The sequence below is a fragment of the Humulus lupulus genome, chromosome X (assembly GCF_963169125.1).
Source record: "Humulus lupulus chromosome X, drHumLupu1.1, whole genome shotgun sequence".
Taxonomy (NCBI): domain Eukaryota; kingdom Viridiplantae; phylum Streptophyta; class Magnoliopsida; order Rosales; family Cannabaceae; genus Humulus; species Humulus lupulus.
Window position 1 is genome coordinate 219003947 of NC_084802.1, and position 19561 is coordinate 219023507.

Here is a 19561-nt window from a genome sequence, read left to right on the forward strand (position 1 = left end):
CGTCCTCGCGAGACCTCACTAGCCTTTTAACATGCTATACCCACCTGGTTGAAAAGGCCCTACGTCACTTGGTGAGGTTGGGGCCACCAACAAAGTGCACTCTCTCCAATTAGCCAATTGGGACCACTTACAAGAAGGCCAACCAGATATGTCGTTCAAGGTGGCCCACAAGATACAAACAAATACGAACAAGGTACCTCTAAATAGGTACATACATGCCTGTAAGGATCAAGGACAGACCTGACACCTGTACCCGACAAGTAGTGGCGGTTAGGGGTAGTACGAGGAATGGCAGTGCCACCTCCACATCTCTGACATGCACCAGAGCTGACCACCACTCTCCCAACACCACTACACCTGATACCACTATCTTGAGAATGTACTTGTGTACCATCTAGTCCCCTGGACCACACTGTATCAAGGGTCATTAGAGCCTACTATAAAGGGAACCCTTCTTCAACAGTGAAGGGGGTTGGAAACAACACTGTAGCACTACACCATAAGAAATACAAATTCAGTTCACCATTTTTCTTCTGCAAGTGTTCTTTGAGTTTTCAATTAGATCTTTCAAGTTTTTCTTTTGATAATCTCACGTTTCTATTTTTCTAACTTAATTTGGTTGACGAGTTCTCATCGTCTACAACCTTGAATGTTCACATTTTAATGAGAATAATTTTTCTTTATTTTAATTAAGAAAAATGTTGAGATTGAATTCACTTGTGAGTTTTTAAATAAATAAAATGGTGGCTAAAAGTTTAGTTTAATAAATTAAAATATATTTATTTGATTATTACATATGAATTTATACTACATAAAATTAAGTCTTAAATAACAAATTATTTTTTTCTCACATCAATTTGTAATTTTATTAATTTAAATAAAATTGTTGTTTTCTAAAGAAAGCATTATATTTGTAAGTACCTTAGATAATTCAAGCTTTTGTTATTTTCTATGCAATTTAAAAATAATAAATGGATTTTTTTTTAAATGACTAAATAAATTATTTTTATGAAATAAAAATAATGTCTTAAGAGGTTTAATCAACTGAGAAGAAATAAATAATAGAAAGAAATTATGTTGCTAAATCCTTATTTTGAAAATAATAGAAATAAACGCATAGAAATTATCGTTTTTAACATCATTTTTTAACAATGTTCCCATGTACGCATGTCGTATGCAAATGCACTTTTACGTTAAAAAATATGTCTAATATTCAACTCTATGATTTTTACTTGAAAACCATGCATGTATAATAGGTAAAAGTTGCATTATTCTTTTGGTGATTTTATATGTAAAATAAGCATGTTTGGAAAATATGTGTAGATTTCACCATGTGTGCATGGCCCATGCACACATGAGGTATATGAGTTGGGCACAAGAAAGTCTTATGTGATGCTAAAGAATGCTATTTGATTATGGTTATAGGCTCGTTGTGAAGTTTGTAAATTTTTGCTTTGTTCAGACCTGAGGTAAGGAAGTTAGATAGAATTTTGTTTATTTATGCTATGAACGGTAAGATTGGTTTGTATGAATATAAATGCTATGTATGATGATATACCTTGTGATATGAAGTATGAAATGTTGTTGTTAATTGATATGTTGAAATTTGATGAATCATGTATATCCTTTTTTTGTTGATGCTACTGGATTGCATGTATGTCTTTATGTTGTATGATATGTAATTGGTTGTTAGCGTGTTGAACGCGACACAACAAATAGGTTACTAAGGATCTAAGACGTAGCCCGAGTTACTAAGGATATAAACACGTGACTCATATGGTGGACCCGCCAAGGTTATTCAAGGATCAGAGCCTCCTGTTTACCTCAAGATGTGACATGTTCACAAAGATATGAAGATGATGTTTATGATGATGATGTTTGAATATGTTTATGATATATGATGCGTGATAACGATGTATGCTGATGACGTTAAGTGCAATGTATGACGATGTATGTATATGAAGTTATAGGAGTCTTATAAGAAGATTATGTTGTGTTGTGTTTTTCTGGTCTATTACTTGTACTTCCCTACTGGGCTTTTAGCTCAATCCCTTACTTTTCCTTCCAGGTAACAAATAAGGTTTCTCATTGGCACGCGTGGTGATGTGAGGAGTTCCGACGTTAGGGTGTCTATGGTGTGGGGGTATCCTATATAGGTGAACAAACAATTAGCTTAAAACGCCAAAGTTTAAAGGACGATGTTATGTTTTTATTTTGATTTCCACATTTGTCAGTGGGACTTAAAACTATATATATATATTTTTAAAACGTTGCATGAGAACTTTTATTTTATTTTAAACTATTGGGCCCAACTTGCATGTTTTAGCAAGACCCTAGTGAAATTTTCATATAATAAGTGGTTCTCTTCTATAAGTTTATGAGCATGGAGATGTTTTACAAAGTATTAGTTTATGTCGTTTTACAGTTACCTTGCACACACACATATCATGAAAAATGTAGTGTTTAGTGGCTACAAACTAGTAAATTTTGTCCAATATGTCGATTTGAGATAGTTTAAAAAAAATCGTTTTTATATTTATTACATAAATTTCAGCATGTATTAAATCCTATTATATACTAATAATCTGAATTTTATTTACAAATTTTAAATATAATTTAAAAAATGTGGGAACATTTGAATTTCAATATTAATAGAACAAATCATTGCGTATTTAATTAGAAAGACACTTATTTATTTGAAAGACACCTATTCATCTTCCCAATAAAATAATAAAAATAAATATAATAGTTATATATTTTTATAAATTAATTAATTTACATTTATTCTATCAACACAACTTTATGTACACTTATTAAATGACATGTTCACACTAAAAGGCAAAGGTTCATAGAACCTATACATATTTTCAAAATACCTTATTTTAATGAAAAAAAAAATCCAATAATATTTCAAAATTTAAAATATTTTACATCAAAGATAATTATTAGGGATGTAAAGTATTCAACTTCCCATATTAATTTATGATATTCTCTATTTTTTTATTAATTTTTAATTGTTATTATCTAAATCCTATTACCGTTATCATGTTTATATATAATATAATATAATACTTTCAAATTTTCAACCACCCCACTAATGATATTAAATGCACATCTTCATATTCAAAGACTCTAACAAACTATCTATATCCTAGCATTAAATAAAAAAATATATATTAATATTGCACAATTGTGGTTCTCTAACCCCAATTTCGAAAATTATAATGAAAATTTCGAAATATTATTTGATTTATATATTTTTTCAAAATTATATTAAATACTATTATAATTTCGAAATTTATAAATATAAACTTTTTAACTACCCCACTGATTATATTTGTTGACACCGTTTTTCGTCAACTTAGAAATGAAGAGTAATTAAACAAAATACCAAAAGAGAAAAACAATAAAAGACATGATTTTTACATGGTTCGGCAGTTAAGATCTGCCAAGTCCACAAGTCGGTGTTATTCACTTTATGGAATTCTCTCAAAGCTTTCTGGAAGCAATTTTACAGAGTTTTCCCAATACAAATTTCTCAGTGCCCACTAATGAATTGTTCCACGCTATTTATAGAGTGGTTTACCGAATATCTCCCCTCATATTTCAGGGATTTATTATACAAACCAATTAAAGTAAATGTAATTAAATGCGTATAGTTACTATGTACACGTATAAATCCCATGATATTATGGATTTAATAACAGATTACAACCAATCTTTTAAATATAGGGATTCTATAACAATAAATATGTTCACACTTAGCTTGCAACCTTGAACATTCGAATCACATGCCTTCGAGACCGACCAACCATCATGAGCTCGCTACCTCGGTTCGCCTCGGCTTCTAAAAAATAACATTATTTAGATCATCTTTTCGAGCTCACAATGCCCGAGCTCGAACCATCTTATCTGATGGAAGGAAATTTATACAAGTGTTGAACCATTCATTGTAACTTTGAGCTTGACTTATAATCTCGGAACACCTTCGAGATCACGTAGTTTCCGAGCTCACCAATTTCGATGTTGTCACACTTACTGCCCAGCGAGACTGTTCTTGATATTTTCATTATAGCTGATTATGACGAACCTGCTTATTTCGAGCTTACACTTTACGAGCCTGACTTTCGAGATGAAAATTTCTATTCTCGAAATTTGGGTGTAACATTTTTCCCCCTCAAAAGTATCAGTTCGAATCCTATGAGAATGAAACTTTTGAACTACCACTTCCAAAAATCGAGCCACCCACCACACTCGAGTATGGACACGCGCCATTCAGGGATTGCATGGTTAGAGTACTTGAGTATTCTTTTCATCTACCCACGTCTTTCCATATCCCAGCTTTTTGCCGCTAATGTTATATTCGTACCCCACCCGTGGGATCAAATTCCAAATCGAGCCAAAGGCCCAGATCAACCTGACCTTTGATATCCTTTGGGGTCAATAAATAAGCCAACTTCATCTTCTTCCTTTTACGTTCTTTCTACAGAAAAAAAACTCGTACCAGAAAAAGAAAAAACTAGAGTTTCTGCTGTATGAATATGCTTGCTAGTTTTTACTTGTAGCCCTTACAAAGTAGTTTATTTAATATTGCACAAACTTTGGATTCAAATTGATTGAAATCACGGTTCTCAAACCCAGATTTAGTGCAAAAAATGTAAAAATAGGGTCTTTTGAATTAAAGTAGTGTTTCTTGTAAGCCAAGAAATAGGGGTTTTGACTTAGGGATTTTAACTGCACAAATTCCAAAATTATCACCTTTTTGGGTAACTGTGAGCTTTATCCCTGAAAATCCGGGATCCTTAAAATTGATATCCACCACCCCACTCTTTCGTGTAAGTACACGCTCGAAGCCCGAACTTTACAATGGTTTGGGATTCAACTTCGAATTCAACTTATCCTTTCGAGACCCCAATCTCGATTGAGTTAATTTCATGATCTTGGGCTTTCGAGCTCGAATCACCAAAACTATCTTTTCTCTTTTTTCTTTTTTTTTTCTCTCATGCCTAGCCCTCACCCTTTTCTTTCTTGCTAGATGTCGCAGAATTCTAAGAACCAGTGGAGGTCAGAGCTCATAATCCCTTATTCTCCATCAACTCCTAGCCCGGAGTCACCCTTCACTCGGAACCAACACCTAATATGCGAGCATCGGGAGAGGTGCGAACAAGAAGACATCCTAGATCACTTCCAATGACAGATTGACAAGGTCGAGGAGAAGAAGAGGAAAATACTCCGGGTCGTAGTTTACCCAGATCCAGATCCCGAGATCAGACCCGCCCCTCTCAATTTGAAACTCAAAGTCACCATCGCTTTCGAGCCTGGTGTTCTTTCATTCTCACTGATGGGAGATCCTTTGAGCTGCCCTTCTACCACACAAGCTGCTTCAATTCCGACCTCAAGGGAGGAATTCTTCGAGGTCAAACACTACTGGAGCTCAGTCACATCCACAAGCCAAATATCCGACTTGCTAGCCTACCATGGCTTGAAACTCTTAGGCATTCTAATGTGTCGGCCTGCAACCTCGAGCGAGCGGAGCTGCTTTGCCCCAGGAGATGGCAATCCTGACAACAAAATCAAGCTCGTCGCATGGAGTTGCGAGCACATGAGGGCAGGGTCTCTGCTCCCCCTGAAGTCCTACTTCGAGGACTTTCTAGACTTTGTTGGACTCACTCCCTTCCAACTCCAGACCAACTCTTACAGGGTCCTCTCGACCCTTAAATCGTTATATCATGAGTTAAGGTGGGAAGGACCCTCACCTCGAGAGATTTTATATCTCTTTTTCCTCATGGGAAATCCCTCTCGAGCTAGGGGAGGAGACGAATTCTACTACCTCTCGAGCTATCCAAAGGAGAAGAAGCTCTTCGGGGATATGCCCAAACATCCCCCGAACTTCAAGATCGCGTTCTTCAGGATGGATGGCCTCGCCCCTTTGAAGTTTTACTCCTTCCAACGCATTCGTAAGCACTCTTAAGCCTAACCTTCTTTCTTTTTCACCAAATCATAAGGCTCGAAATTCTAACGTTAAATTGTTTCTATAGCCAGCTACCACCGTCCCACATCTTCCAACTCGATGGTGGAACATAAGGCAGCTTTGTTCCAACTGCCTTATGGACGGCGATCACTGTCGTATCTTCTCCACGAAGAGCAACTTCGAGCCTGCGGCCTTTTGGAGGAAGGCCAGTCAACCGATGACTCTGCCTACCGCAAATACTTCCGGTGGGATCACGTGCCGCTTCCTCCCAGGAGGAGGTCTTCGAGCTCACGGGCTCGCTCCCCTGCAGTTCACCGTAATGACCATCCTACTTTGGGAAATGAAGCTCAAGATGAAGCTTCACCGAGCTCGGGTAGTGGAGGTAAAGTTGTGCTTAGCTCTAAAATGTGGTCACCTTCCTTACTTAAGCACAAAACTAACACCTTCATCCTTTTCCCCGACACTAGGGATAATTTTTATGTTTGGTCCTGGGTAGATCATAGGGTGCATAGGTTCGATAGTTGGCTAGGCTCTTTTCAAACCATGTATAGTATAAATGAGGTCTGGGACAGGGTCGTTGTTCAATACATGACCAATATATATAGGGACCTTTCGAGGCTAACCCGTACTTATAGAGAATGGACTCCCCCAGCATCCTCGGAGGATAGAGGAATTACTTGGTCGCCGAGTTCAAGCTCGATAGAGAGTACAAATTAGGTTTCTTTTCTCCTTCTTTTTTCTTCCTTAAGGAGCTTTGGCTTGTATACTAAACTGTAACTTGTATGTTTTGCAGAAGACATGGACTCTGACCTGGACAACGTGCTCAACCGCCCCGCAGGAGCCTAGGGAAGCAAGTGCCCAAGGGCGTCTCAAAGAGGAGGGCGCCCCTCCAAAGCCCTGAAGAAAACCGAGGTGACTCCCCCAACCATGGTTGTACAAGATACGAGCCAAGCTGCCAACCCTACACTAGGGGTTAGGGTCTCTATTGAAGTGAGGTTGGCGGTACCTACGGACCTTCTGCCTTCGGTCTCATCCCCTAAGCGACCTGCACCGACCCCCAGAAAACAAGTCCCTACTCGGGAACGCCTTCTGTCTATCTTGACCCACGTTCCCGAGTATGTGATTGATTTAGCCGCGGGGTCACACGAGGTCAACTTAGGCTCGGATGTCTTATCCCGAGTCGGCCAAAGCCTTAGAACCTCGGAGCTCCCCAATTGCAGTTCCTTACCTCCTGCTATGACACAAACCCCATCTTTGACAAGGGCAGCGAGCTCTTCACCTCGGTAAGCCATTTTATTTTGTAATGTTGCCTATACATACTTATCTTGTATGTTTAATAACCCATTTTTGTTTATGTCTACAGACTTTGGCCACGTTTGTTCAATGCAACTTCAAGTTGAACAACGAGGCTTTAGCGAGCTGGGCCCACGCTCACGAGACAAAGAACCTCCAGTTAAAGCTCACAGCCGAGGTCAAGGTCATGATGTTGAATGTGTCGGAGCTTGAAAAGAACCTGGAGGCTGCCCTGGCATTTTCCCAAAGGGTGTCCGATCTCGAGTCTACAATGGCTGTGACTTTGAAAGAAGTCGAGGTCAAGAACTCCGAGCTCAAGGAGAAGGATTCCAAAATAAGAGAACTGGAGGAGGACAAAAAGGCAACCTTCGATATAATTGAAGGTGAGAAGGCCCACCTTCTTGAGGAGTTCAAGAAGAAAAAAGATCATGTCGTCGACATGGGGATGTACTGGGTCAAAAATCCTGATCTTGACACCAGCTTCTTGGACAACTTTGAGGCCGAGTTCGTTTAGAGGTGGCAGACTCGCCTCAACGAGGAAGACACCAGGGCTGAGGTCGAGGAGACGGCTGGAGCATCCGGAGCCGTTGAAGGGGAGGAGCCTGCTCCATGAGGGTGAGGTCATGGACTGCGTCCCATTTATCTTTTGTAATAATTAACTTAATTTATACATAACCTTAGGGTGAAGACAATTCTCAGCTTGATTCAAAGCTATTTTTTATATAACAATGTTAATCTTTGATGCGTACAATCTTCTGGGTCGAAAATCTTTCATGCATTTGATATTGATTTCAGCTTTTTGTTTTAATATTCTGCTTTACTTTTTGGGGTTGAAATATTTTGAACATGTTATATTAAAAACTTGCTTTTATATTTGTTTATCCAAACAAATACATATATTGGATTTATGCTCGAATTCCAATGCACTCATGCACCGTTTGTTCGAAATATCCATGTCCGACTTCGTTAATGTCAAGGTTGGACCTTACTTTCACCATGTACTCGAAAGTACTTAATTGGCATGTAAGTTTATTAGTTTAGTTATATCTTGCTTTTCTAGTCACTTTTTCTCATCTTCGAGTAGCTCCTCGAGGTTGTGAGGTCGAAACTAAGTTTTGCAAAATTTCCCAGCCTCGGGATCGACTTAATTTGTAGTTGGTTTATTTTTTATTCCAACTTTCTTGCTTTTCGATTAGTTTTACCTGGTTAGTTCCAAATTAATTTAGCTCGTGTTTGGTTTGTAATCCATCAACTTATAATTTTTTTCAATCTGGTTAAGTCTAGACAGCTTTAGCTCGCGTGTTTGGTTATTACTCCATACACTTTTAGTTTGTGTGTTTGGTTATTAGTCCATACACTTTTAGTTTTAACGCCGGGTTAAGTCTAGGAAATTTTAGCTCATCTATACACTTATAAGTTTTGTGTCGGGTTAGGTCCAGACATCTATATTAGTTTGCATGTATACTTAAAATTTTCATGTCAGGTTAATGATCCAGACATTTTTATTTTATGTTATTTATTTTTTCAAACTTATGGTATGATTGTATACCACTGATGCCCCCTTAATATCCTATGAGTGTGACCATAGGTTATTGAATTAAGAGAGTTTGCAAAAAATACAACATTTAATCAAGAAAACAAATTTTTGAACAAAACTTAACATTTTATTAAACAAGCTTGGTTACAACGAAAACATAATTTCCACATTATTGATAATAAGCTCGTAGATGTTCACCATTCCAAGCTCGCGGAACCAACTCTCCATTCAATCTCGCCAATTTATACACCCCAGGTTGGATGATAGACTCAATTTGGTACGGTCCTTCCCAGTTAGATTCGAGTACTCCGGTAGACGGGTCTCATGTAGCTAAAAATACACGTCTTAGTACCAGGTCTCCCAATCCAAATTTTCTATCTCGAACCCTCTTATTAAAGTACCTTGTAGCTCACTGCTGGTATGCAACATTTTTAAATTGAGCTTCATCTCATCTTTCTAAAATGAGGTCTAGACTTTCTTCGAGCTGAGATTGGTTTGAGGACTGATTGTACGCGTGGCTCCGTATTGTAGGAATTTTGACTTCAATAGGCAACATGGCCTCACACCCATACGCTAGGGAGAAGGGAGTATTCCTCGTTGAAGTCCAAGATGTGGTTCGATAAGCCCACAAAAGCTGAGGTAACTCCTCGAGCCACCTCCCCTTAGCCTCCTCTAACCTTTTCTTTATGGATCTTTTTAGGGTTTTGTTGACTACTTTGACCTGGCCATTTGATTGGGGATGGGCGACGGAGGAGAAGCTTTTTATTATCCCATTTTGTTTTTACAGAAATGAGTAAATAGGTCACTGTCAAACTGGGTTCCATTTTCTGACACTTTCTTTCTTGGTATACCATATCGGCATATAATATTTTTTACCATAAAGTCTAAAACATTTTTCGAGGTAATAGTGGCCAGGGGTTCAGCTTCGGTCCATTTCGTGAAATAATCGAACGTGACCACAACGTACCTTACTCCACCTTTGCCAGGAGCTTACAAGGTCGATTCCCCACACTGCAAATGGCCATGGGGAGGTCAACATGGTAATCTCGGTAGGTGGAGCTCGTGGAGTTGAGGAAAATCACTGGCATTTATCACATTGTTTGACATACTCGAACGATTCTGCCTTGACTTTGGGCCAGAAATACCCCTGTCTTATCACTTTTTTGGATAGACTATGCCCCCAGTGTGATCTCCACAAAATCCTTCATGAATCTCTTCCAAAATTTTGTTTGCCTCGGGCGGAGTTACACATCGTAGTAATGGCATAGAATACCCCCTTCAATACAACCTTCCTTCCACAATAGTGTACCTCAGGATTTGATACATCAGCTTCTGAGCCTCGTTCCATTTTGCTTGGAGACTTTCGGTTTCAAGGTAATCGATTATTGGGGTCATCCAGGTAGGTTGTGAGTCGATCATGCATAGGTCCTCTTCTTCAGGCTCGCTGATACTCGGGGTCAATAGATACTCTACCGGGACCACATTCAGTGTATAGGCCTTGCTGGTTGTAGCAAGCCTGGCCAACGTGTCAGCATTTGAATTTTGTTCTCCAGGGACTTGCTCTATAGCGTAGAATTCGAGCTGTCCGAGCACAGCCTTTTTCTTTCTCTAGGTACGCGGCCATTTTTATGCCACGAGCCTGATATTCCCCTAAAACTTGGTTGACCACCAGCTGCGAGTCGCTATAGCAGTGTATAGCCTTTGTTTTGAGTTCTTTGGCTATTCGAAGTCCTGCTAGTAACACTTCGTACTCAGCCTCGTTATTTGATGCTTCAAAGTTGAACCTTAAAGCAGAGTGGAATCAATTTCCTGCTGGGGTAATCAGTATAATACCTGCCCCGATCTATTTTCATTGGAGGATTCATCGACATAAAGTTTCCACAGCTCATGGGCTGTGGTTGCAATTTTGTCATTTGAAATTCCTATACACTCGACAATGAAATCTGCCAGGGCTTGTCCCTTGATGGTCGTTCTTGGGTGGTACGTGATCTCGAATTGCCCGAGTTCGACAACACACTTTAACAATCTCCCGGATGCCTCTGGTTTGGACAAAACTTGTCGTAGTGGCTGGTTTGTTAGCACATGAATGGTGGTGTGCTTGGAAATAAGGTCGGAGCTTTTGAGATGAATGTATCAGGCTGAGAGCTAATTTTTCCATCAACGGGTATCTGTATTCTACCCCCAATAACCTTTTTCTGACATAGTATACTGGCTTTTGTACTTTTTTATATTCTCGTACGAGCACCACACTAATGGCATGTTTGGTTGTCGCGGGGTATAGATACAAGACCTCTCCCGTGATAGGTTTCGACAAGATTGGTGGTTCGGCGAGGTGTTTCTTAAGGTTCTAAAATGCGAGCTCGCACTCCTCTGACCACTCAAAATGTTGAAAAAAAGAAAGACAACAGTCTGTAGATTTCGAGATAAACCTACTCAATGTCGCCATCCATCTAGATAAGCTTTGGACATCCTTTTGCTTTCGAGGTGGGGGCATTTCTATCAATGCCTTAATCTTGTTCGGATTAACTTCTATCCCTCGTGCATTTACTATAAATCCAAGGAACTTTCCCGAAGACACTTTGAACGAGCACTTTTGTGGGTTAAGTTTCATGTTTTACTTCCGAAGTATAGTAAAGCACTCTGCGAGATCATCAACATGGTTATCGTTGTGTTTCAATTTAACTAACATATCGTCAACATAAACTTCCATGTTATTTACTATTTACTCGGCAAACATCCTGTTCACCAGCCTTTGGTACGTGGCTCCAGCATTTTTGAGCCCGAAAGGCATGACATTGTAACATATAACCCTTTGTCAGTCACAAAGCTCGTGTGTTCCTTATCTGGTGCATGCATGGTGATCTGGTTATATCCAGAATAAGCATCCATGAATGACATGATTCCATGACCTGTAGTGGCATCTACAAGCTGATCTATCCGAGGCAAGGGGAAACAGTATTTAGGGCATGCCTTGTTAAGATTTGAGTAGTTGATATAGGTTTGCCATTTGCCATTGGGTTTCGGGACCAACACTGGATTGGCAATCCAATCAGGATAAAAGGCATCTCGTATGAATCAATTTGCCTTTAACTCGTCGATCTCCTCCTTGAGAGCCTTCTTTTTATCATCATCCAGGAATCTTCGTTTTTGCTGCTTGAGGGGGAAGCTTTTGTCAATATTGAGCGCATGGCTCATGACATTTGGAATGATTCCTACCATGTCCTAGTACGACCATACAAACACATCCTGGTTTTCTTTCATGAAGCAAATTAATTGCTATCTTGCATTTTCAGAAAGGTTCTTACCCACCTTCACCACCTTTGTAACATCTACTACATCGAGCTTTACTTCCTCGAGCACTTCCAAAGGTTCGAGATCGACCCTCTCATCTACTATGGGATCGATCTCCTCATACTTTTCAAAAATGGCTCCATTTATTTCTTGGATAACCACTAGAGCTTGCACACTTTTCTGACTTTTTCCTCTTATGGAAATGCTGTAGCACTCCCTTCCTGTGAGCTGGTCTCCCTTCAGCGTCCCGATGCCACTAGAGGTCGGGAACTTGATCGCCAAGTGCCTAACAGACGACACTGCCCCCAGCCCAATCAGGGCAGGTCTCCCAAGCAATACGTTGTAGGCTAATGGGAGGTCCACCACGACAAACTCCATTATCTTGATTACTGAGACTGGATAGTCTCCTAAGGTTATAGGGAGTTTGATGGATCCCATACAGGCAATCCCTTCTCCTTCAAAACTATACAACGTTGTTGCACATGCTTTCAAATCGCGAAGCACAAGTCCCATATTTTCTAGAGTGGCTTGGTAATGGATATCCACCGAGCTACTGTTATCAATCAAGACTCGGTGTACCCTCTTGTTCGTGAGCTGGAGAGTAATGACCAGGGGGTCGTTATGAGGAAATTGGACATACGTTGCGTCTTCTTCGGTAAATGTTATGGGTTGAGTCTCAACCCTCTGTTATTTTGGAGCTCGCGGCTCAGGTTCGTAAGGAGAACCGTCTCCGGTCTTGAGCTCGTTTATGTATCTTTTCTGGGCGTTCCTGCACAAACCTGCGATATGAGGTCCCCTCGAGATGGTTATTACATCCTCTCCGTCAATCGGAGGGGGTCTCTCATTCTCTCCCGAACTCGGGAGTTATTGTGTTGGGTAGGTTGCACGATTGCTGCCCTCTGATTTGTTGATGCTTGATTGGAATTTCGGTTTCTGACGTATTGACTGAAATATCCCCTGGAGATCAAACCTTCGATCTCGTCCTTTAATTTCCTACACTCATCGGTTGTGTGTCCAATGTCTTTATGGAATCTACAGTATTTATTTGAGTCCATTTTCGCCTTTTGATTCCTCATGGGGTTAGGTCATCTGAACGGGACCTGGTTTTCACTGGCCAGGTAAATATTCTCCTGAGACTCATTCAGCTCGGTATACACCTTGTATACGGGGAAGTATTTATCCCCTTTTTGTTTTTTACCTCCATCATCCTCGAGGTTATTCATTTCGTTCTTCTTCCTTTTAGAAGGGTTATCCCCATAGGGTTTTGAAGTTGATGGGGTCACCGAGGTCGAGGCAGAGTTCACATTATCATTGTAGTTATGGGTGGAGAGGTAAGGTTCAGTGCTAACCTCGCCTCTTCTACTTTGATAAATCTCTGGGCCCTCCAATTGAACTCGGTTAGTGACCTGATAGGTTTCCTTTGTAAATCTTCCCAAAGGGGATTCCTGGAAAAATACTCGCTCTAACGGCCATCAGGTGGCCGCTATTGTCGACATTCCGAGCTCGGGCCACTTCTAGGTTAAACCTCGTGAGGTAACTCTTTAATGATTCATCTTGCTATTGTCGTACATTGGTAAAGGCTGAGGCCTCGGGTTTGATGCCAACCATTGCTTTAAATTGCTTCTTAAAGTCTCTAGCTAATTGATCCCAGGATGATATCGAATGTCTTCTAAACTTCTCAAACCATTTTTTTGCTGGTCCTGTAAGTGTGGCTGGGAACAGCATACATCTGAGCTCGTAGCCAACATTGCTAGCTCGCATGATGGTGTTGAAGGTACTCAGATGACTATAGGGGTCTGAATTTCCATCAAATGGTGGGACATGGGGTATTCTGAATACCTGAGGAAACGGAGTGCTGGAGATATGCGGGGCAAAAGGTTCGAGCTCCTCATCAGACTCTTCAACTTTGTCCCTGTTATGCTCATCTTGCAGGAGCCTGAATGTTCTTTTTAATTGGTCAATCCTTTCCTGGACTAAATCCACTGGGGGTTGAGCCTGGACCTGAGGGGGCTGGTTATCATTAATAAAAGCTCCAACTCCCTATCTTGGTATAGGGTTATATGCTGGCTGTTTACGGCCATTAAGATGATCACGCAGATCAGGGTTCGGGGCATTATCTCGCCCTCGGTTATGGTTTAGATGATCTCGCAGATTAGGGTGATTCCCTCGATTCCCTGTATGCCTCGGCTCAGTGTTATAAATGCTTATGGATCGAGTCTAGTTCGAGCTTTCACTTACGTAACTTGTAACCCTCTCTGGAGGTGTGGCTCGGTGATTACAAGGTGGGTCCCCTGCTGGCCTTCTTATTCTAGCAGTTTTTGATCTTGACATTTGGCTTCTCAAAGGATGAGGAGCTCTGCGATCTAGGGTAGCCTCCCTTTCATTCCCTTGTCTCGGCCTGGCCTATCGGTTTCCATCTTGACTGTCGCTGTGAGATGGCCTACGTGGTGCAGGCCGTGGGACCTCTCGGACTGGCGAGGGGTGTCTTATTGGTAATGGCAGATGCCTTATGGGCAATGGTGGCTGTCTCCCATTGTTGGGCCTAAATGGCTCAGAATTTTCCCGTACAGATTCTGGATTGTTTCTTGCAGCATCTGGATTCGGGTTCTGAGCCATTGTAGGGGCTCGGTTATTACCCATTCCTGTAGGCAATTCTGCATTCGGGTTGACAGTGGCCTCAGCCCGGGTACTCCTCCGAGGCCTTGGCTGATTTGGTTGCGATGCTTGTTCTGCCCTCCTAGCGGCCATGCTCCCACGGGGACATCCTCTGGGCTTCCGTGGAGGTGCCTGGGCATCAGTAGCCTGTCTGGCTAATTCCTCATTGTGTTTAGTCGCCTCTGCCAACTGTTTGCGCAATTGGCAATTTTCAAGTTCCACGATAGGAACATATCTTTCAGGGTTGTAGTATAAATCCTAGACAGATCTGGGAGCAGGTGCCCCTCGAGAATTGGATGAATCACTCCTCTCTTCAGAGTCTGGGTCTACCATAGGCTGCTTTCCAAGTCGTCAGGGGTATTCCTCAGTACGAGGAGTTTGCTCCTCATGTATCTGGGGCAATGGTCGCCCACCAGTATTGGGGCTATTTGCAGCGGCCATTGATGATTAAGGAGGTTTTCTCTCTAATCGGGCTCACATCTTGTTTAATAGCTCTCAATGAAAGCACCAAACTGTTGACACAGTTTTCGTCAACTTAGAAATGAAGAGCAATTAAACAAAATACAAAAAGAGACAAACAATAAAAGACATGATTTTTACGTGGTTCAGCAGTTCAAATCTGCCTAGTCCACGAGTTGGTGTTATTCACTTTATGGAATTCTCTCAAAGGTTTCTGGAAGCAATTTTACAGAGTCTTCCCAATACAAATTTCTTAGTCCCCACAAATGAATTGTTCCATGCTATTTATAGAGTGGTTTACCGAATATCTCCCCTCATATTTTAGGGAGTTATTTTACAAATCAATTAAAACAAATGTAATTAAACGTGTATAGTTGGTTGTGCGCCTAAGGTGAAAAATAAGAAAAACAAGAAAGGTAAAGGTAAATGTTTTCACTGCAAAGAAAAGGGGCATTGGAAACGAGATTGCCCAAAGTTTCTAGCAGCTAAAAACAAAGGTAATGATTATAGTTCATTTATCTTGGAAACATGTGTTTTAGAGAATGATAAATCCGTTTGGATTATTGATTCTGGAACTACAAACCATGTTTGTAACTCTTTATAGCTTCTTGAATCGTGGGAGGACGTGAACGAAGGCGGCTTAAAGCTTAGAGTTGGGAACAGAGCGTTCGTTAAGGTCCAAGCTAGAGGAATAGCTCGTCTGAAGTTCGAAAATAAATACTTAATTTTAAAAGATGTATTTTTTATTCCGGATTTTAGTAGAAATTTAATTTCAGTTTCCATGTTGCAATTAGAACGATTTGTTATGACTTTCACAAGTTTTAATATATCTATTTCTTTCGATGGATCACAATTGTGTATTGCATGTTTGGAAAACGGGCTTTATATTCTGCGACCTAACGAACCCCTCGCTCTTAATAATGATTTATTCAAAGTAGCTAAACCTAGGACCAATAAATGTCAAAAGACCGATAACAAAAATATGACGTATTTATGGCACTTGAGACTAGGTCACATTGGCTATGATAGGATTCAAAGACTTACAAAGGACAGACCTTTGAGGGAACTCACCTTAGGTGAATTACCTGTCTGTGAATCTTGTCTAGAAGGCAAACTGACCAAGCGTCCATTCTCTGCAAAGGGTGATAGGGCCAAAGAACCACTTGGTCTTGTGCATTCAGATGTTTGTGGACCTTTGAATATACAAGCCAGGGGTGGTTTTCAGTATTTCGTCACTTTCATTGACGATTACTCTAGATACTCATGTCTTTACCTAATGCATAGGAAATCAGAAACATTTTCAAAGTTTCAGGAATTCCTAGCAATGGCTCAGAACCAATTAGGTAAAAGGTTAAAGATCTTGCGATCTGATAGGGGTGGAGAATATTTGGATATGCAGTTCCAAGATCATTTAACTGAACTTGGGATTTTATCACAACTTACTGCCCCAGGTTCTCCGCAACAAAATGGTGTAGCGGAACGCCGAAACAAAACTTTATTGGAAATGGTTAGATGCATGCTTAGTTACTCAACTCTACCAACTTCATTATGGGGACATGCAATTGAAACCGCAAATGACATTCTCAATGTCGTGCCGTCAAAATCAATCCCCAAAACACCTTTAGAACGCTGGAATGGTCGTGAACCTAGTTTACGCCATTATAGAATCTGGGGGTGTCCCGCTCACGTCCTGAGGAAAAAGGAGGGAAAGCTAGAACCACGAACTGAAGTTTGCATGTTTGTTGGCTATCCTAAAGGTACTCGGGGTGGACTTTTCTATAGTCATTCAGAAAAGAAAGTGTTTACTTCTACAAATGCTACTTTTCTAGAAAATGACTATGTCAAGAACTTTAAACCTCGCAGCAAAGTAGTTTTAGAGGAGATGGTTAAAGAATTGACTCCAACCAATGTTCCATCGTCATCAACGCGAGTTGATGATGAAATTCCCACTCTTCATGTACAACCGACGCAAGTCGATTTAAATGAAGAAAGTACCACTGTTCCTGAGCAAACAGTCACGAAGCCTCGTCGTAGTGGGAGGGTTTCTAGAAACCCAGTTCGCTATGGTTTGGATGGTGAAACCAATATGGTTGTTGGTGACACTAGTGATGATGATCCATTGTCTTTCAAACAGGCAATGGCTAGCCCTGAAAAGGAACTATGGCTTGAAGCCATGAAACAAGAAATGGAGTCTATGTACTCAAATTCCGTCTGGGATCTTGTGGAAGCACCTAGTGACTTTAGGGCCATTGGGTGCAAGTGGATCTACAAGAAGAAACGAGGTGTTGATGGAAATATCGAGACTTATAAAGCTCGATTAGTGGCAAAGGGTTATACCCAAAGAGAAGGCGTGGACTATGAGGAAACTTTTAGTCCGGTAGCCATGCTCAAATCCATTCGCATCCTCCTATCCATAGCAGCTGCTCTCGACTATGAGATTTGGCAAATGGACGTCAAGACAGCTTTTCTTAATGGAAAGCTTGACGAGGTCATTTATATGGATCAGCCAGAAGGATTTAAAGTATCTGGACAAGAAGGAAAAGTTTGTAAGTTAAATAGGTCCATCTATGGACTTAAGCAAGCTTCTCGTTCCTGGAATCTTAGGTTTGATGAAATAATCAAAACCTATGGCTTTGAACAAAATATTGATGAGCCCTGTGTTTACCAACTGAAGGCAAATCAAATAGTGGTATTCCTGGTTATGTATGTAGATGATATCTTACTCATTGGAAACAATGTTAAGAAATTATCAGATGTAAGGAATTGGCTGAGCACTCAATTTCAGATGAAGGATTTGGGTGAAGCAAGTTATGTTCTAGGTATCCAGATCATCAGGGATAGAAAGAACAAACTTTTAGCTCTATCTCAAGCAGCTTACATTGATAAAGTGCTTGAGCGTTTCTCAATGACAAATTCCAAGAAAGGGCGTCTACCGTCCCGCCATGGAATTCATCTTTCAAAGAAGCAGTCTCCCCAGACTCCTGAAGAGGAAGATGCAATGAGAAATGTTCCTTACGCATCTGCAGTTGGAAGTCTGATGTATGCCATGTTGTGTACTAGACCAGATATCTACTATGCAGTGGGAATAGTGAGCAGGTATCAGTCAAACCCAGGACCGGAACATTGGATAGCAGTTAAGCATATCCTGAAGTATTTGAGACGGACTAGGGATTATATGTTAGTCTACAAGGGTGGTGTTCTAAACCCTGTAGGCTACATCGATTCAGATTTTCAGACTGATGTCGATGATAGAAAGTCTACTTCTGGAATGGTGTTTACTCTTGGGGGTGGAGCTGTGATTTGGAGAAGCGTAAAGTAGTTTGCAATCTCAGATTCCACCATGGAGGCTGAGTACATAGCTGCATCAGAAGCAGCTAAGGAAATAGTCTGGCTAAAGAAGTTCTATTCGGATCTTGGAGTTATTCCAGAAATGGATAAACCGCTTGTGTTGTTTTGTGACAATACATGAGCGATAGCCAACTCGAAAGAACCTCGAAGTCACAAGAGGAGTAAGCATATAGAAAGGAAGTATCACATTATTCGAGAATATGTGGCCAGGGGAGATGTGAAGGTTATGAAGATTGCAACTAAAGACAATCTTTCGAATCCGTTTACAAAGACACTACCAGAAGCTACATTTGATAAGCATATCAAGGAGATGGGATTAGTAGAATTAAGGCATTAGTTTCAATTAGTGCAAGTGGGAGTTTGTTGGGGTTTTATGCCCTAATTAAAACCCAAATTCTTTGTAATCTCATTTTATTATCAATAAAAGAATAGAAATCATTTTTGACTTGGTCAATCACTTTGCTCACATGTTTTATTGTCATGATTATTTGTTTAATATAAACTTCTATTAAATTCCGAGCATATAGCTAATCTTATTTATAGTGACGTAATCACAGTGGAATATAAATATGATTATATGTTAAAAATAAGTTAGTCCTAAGATTAGTCAGTGCACTGGATTTACACTGACTTGCCAATCTACGATATGATCTACTTACACATTACAGTGTTATGTTCTTTCCAGAACATTAGCAAAGTAGATAAGATCGGATGTATTTGTTACATCGGACAGGACCGATATTGACAGTTGATAAGATAAGTAAACATACCGTTATTATCTATTCTAGTAATATCATATAGTTGACCATAGGTCAATTCATTCTCAATTCTGAGTGGTTAGTATTCTAACTAATTGTATTATTTGAGTTCTTTGACTTGTTCGTTACCAGCTTACCATACGGACTAGCCCATACTTACATCTTGGGAACTCGGTAGTATAATTGAGTGGGAGTGTTAATCATAGATATGAACATCTATAGCTTCTGATGAAGAAGTGAAACGATGGT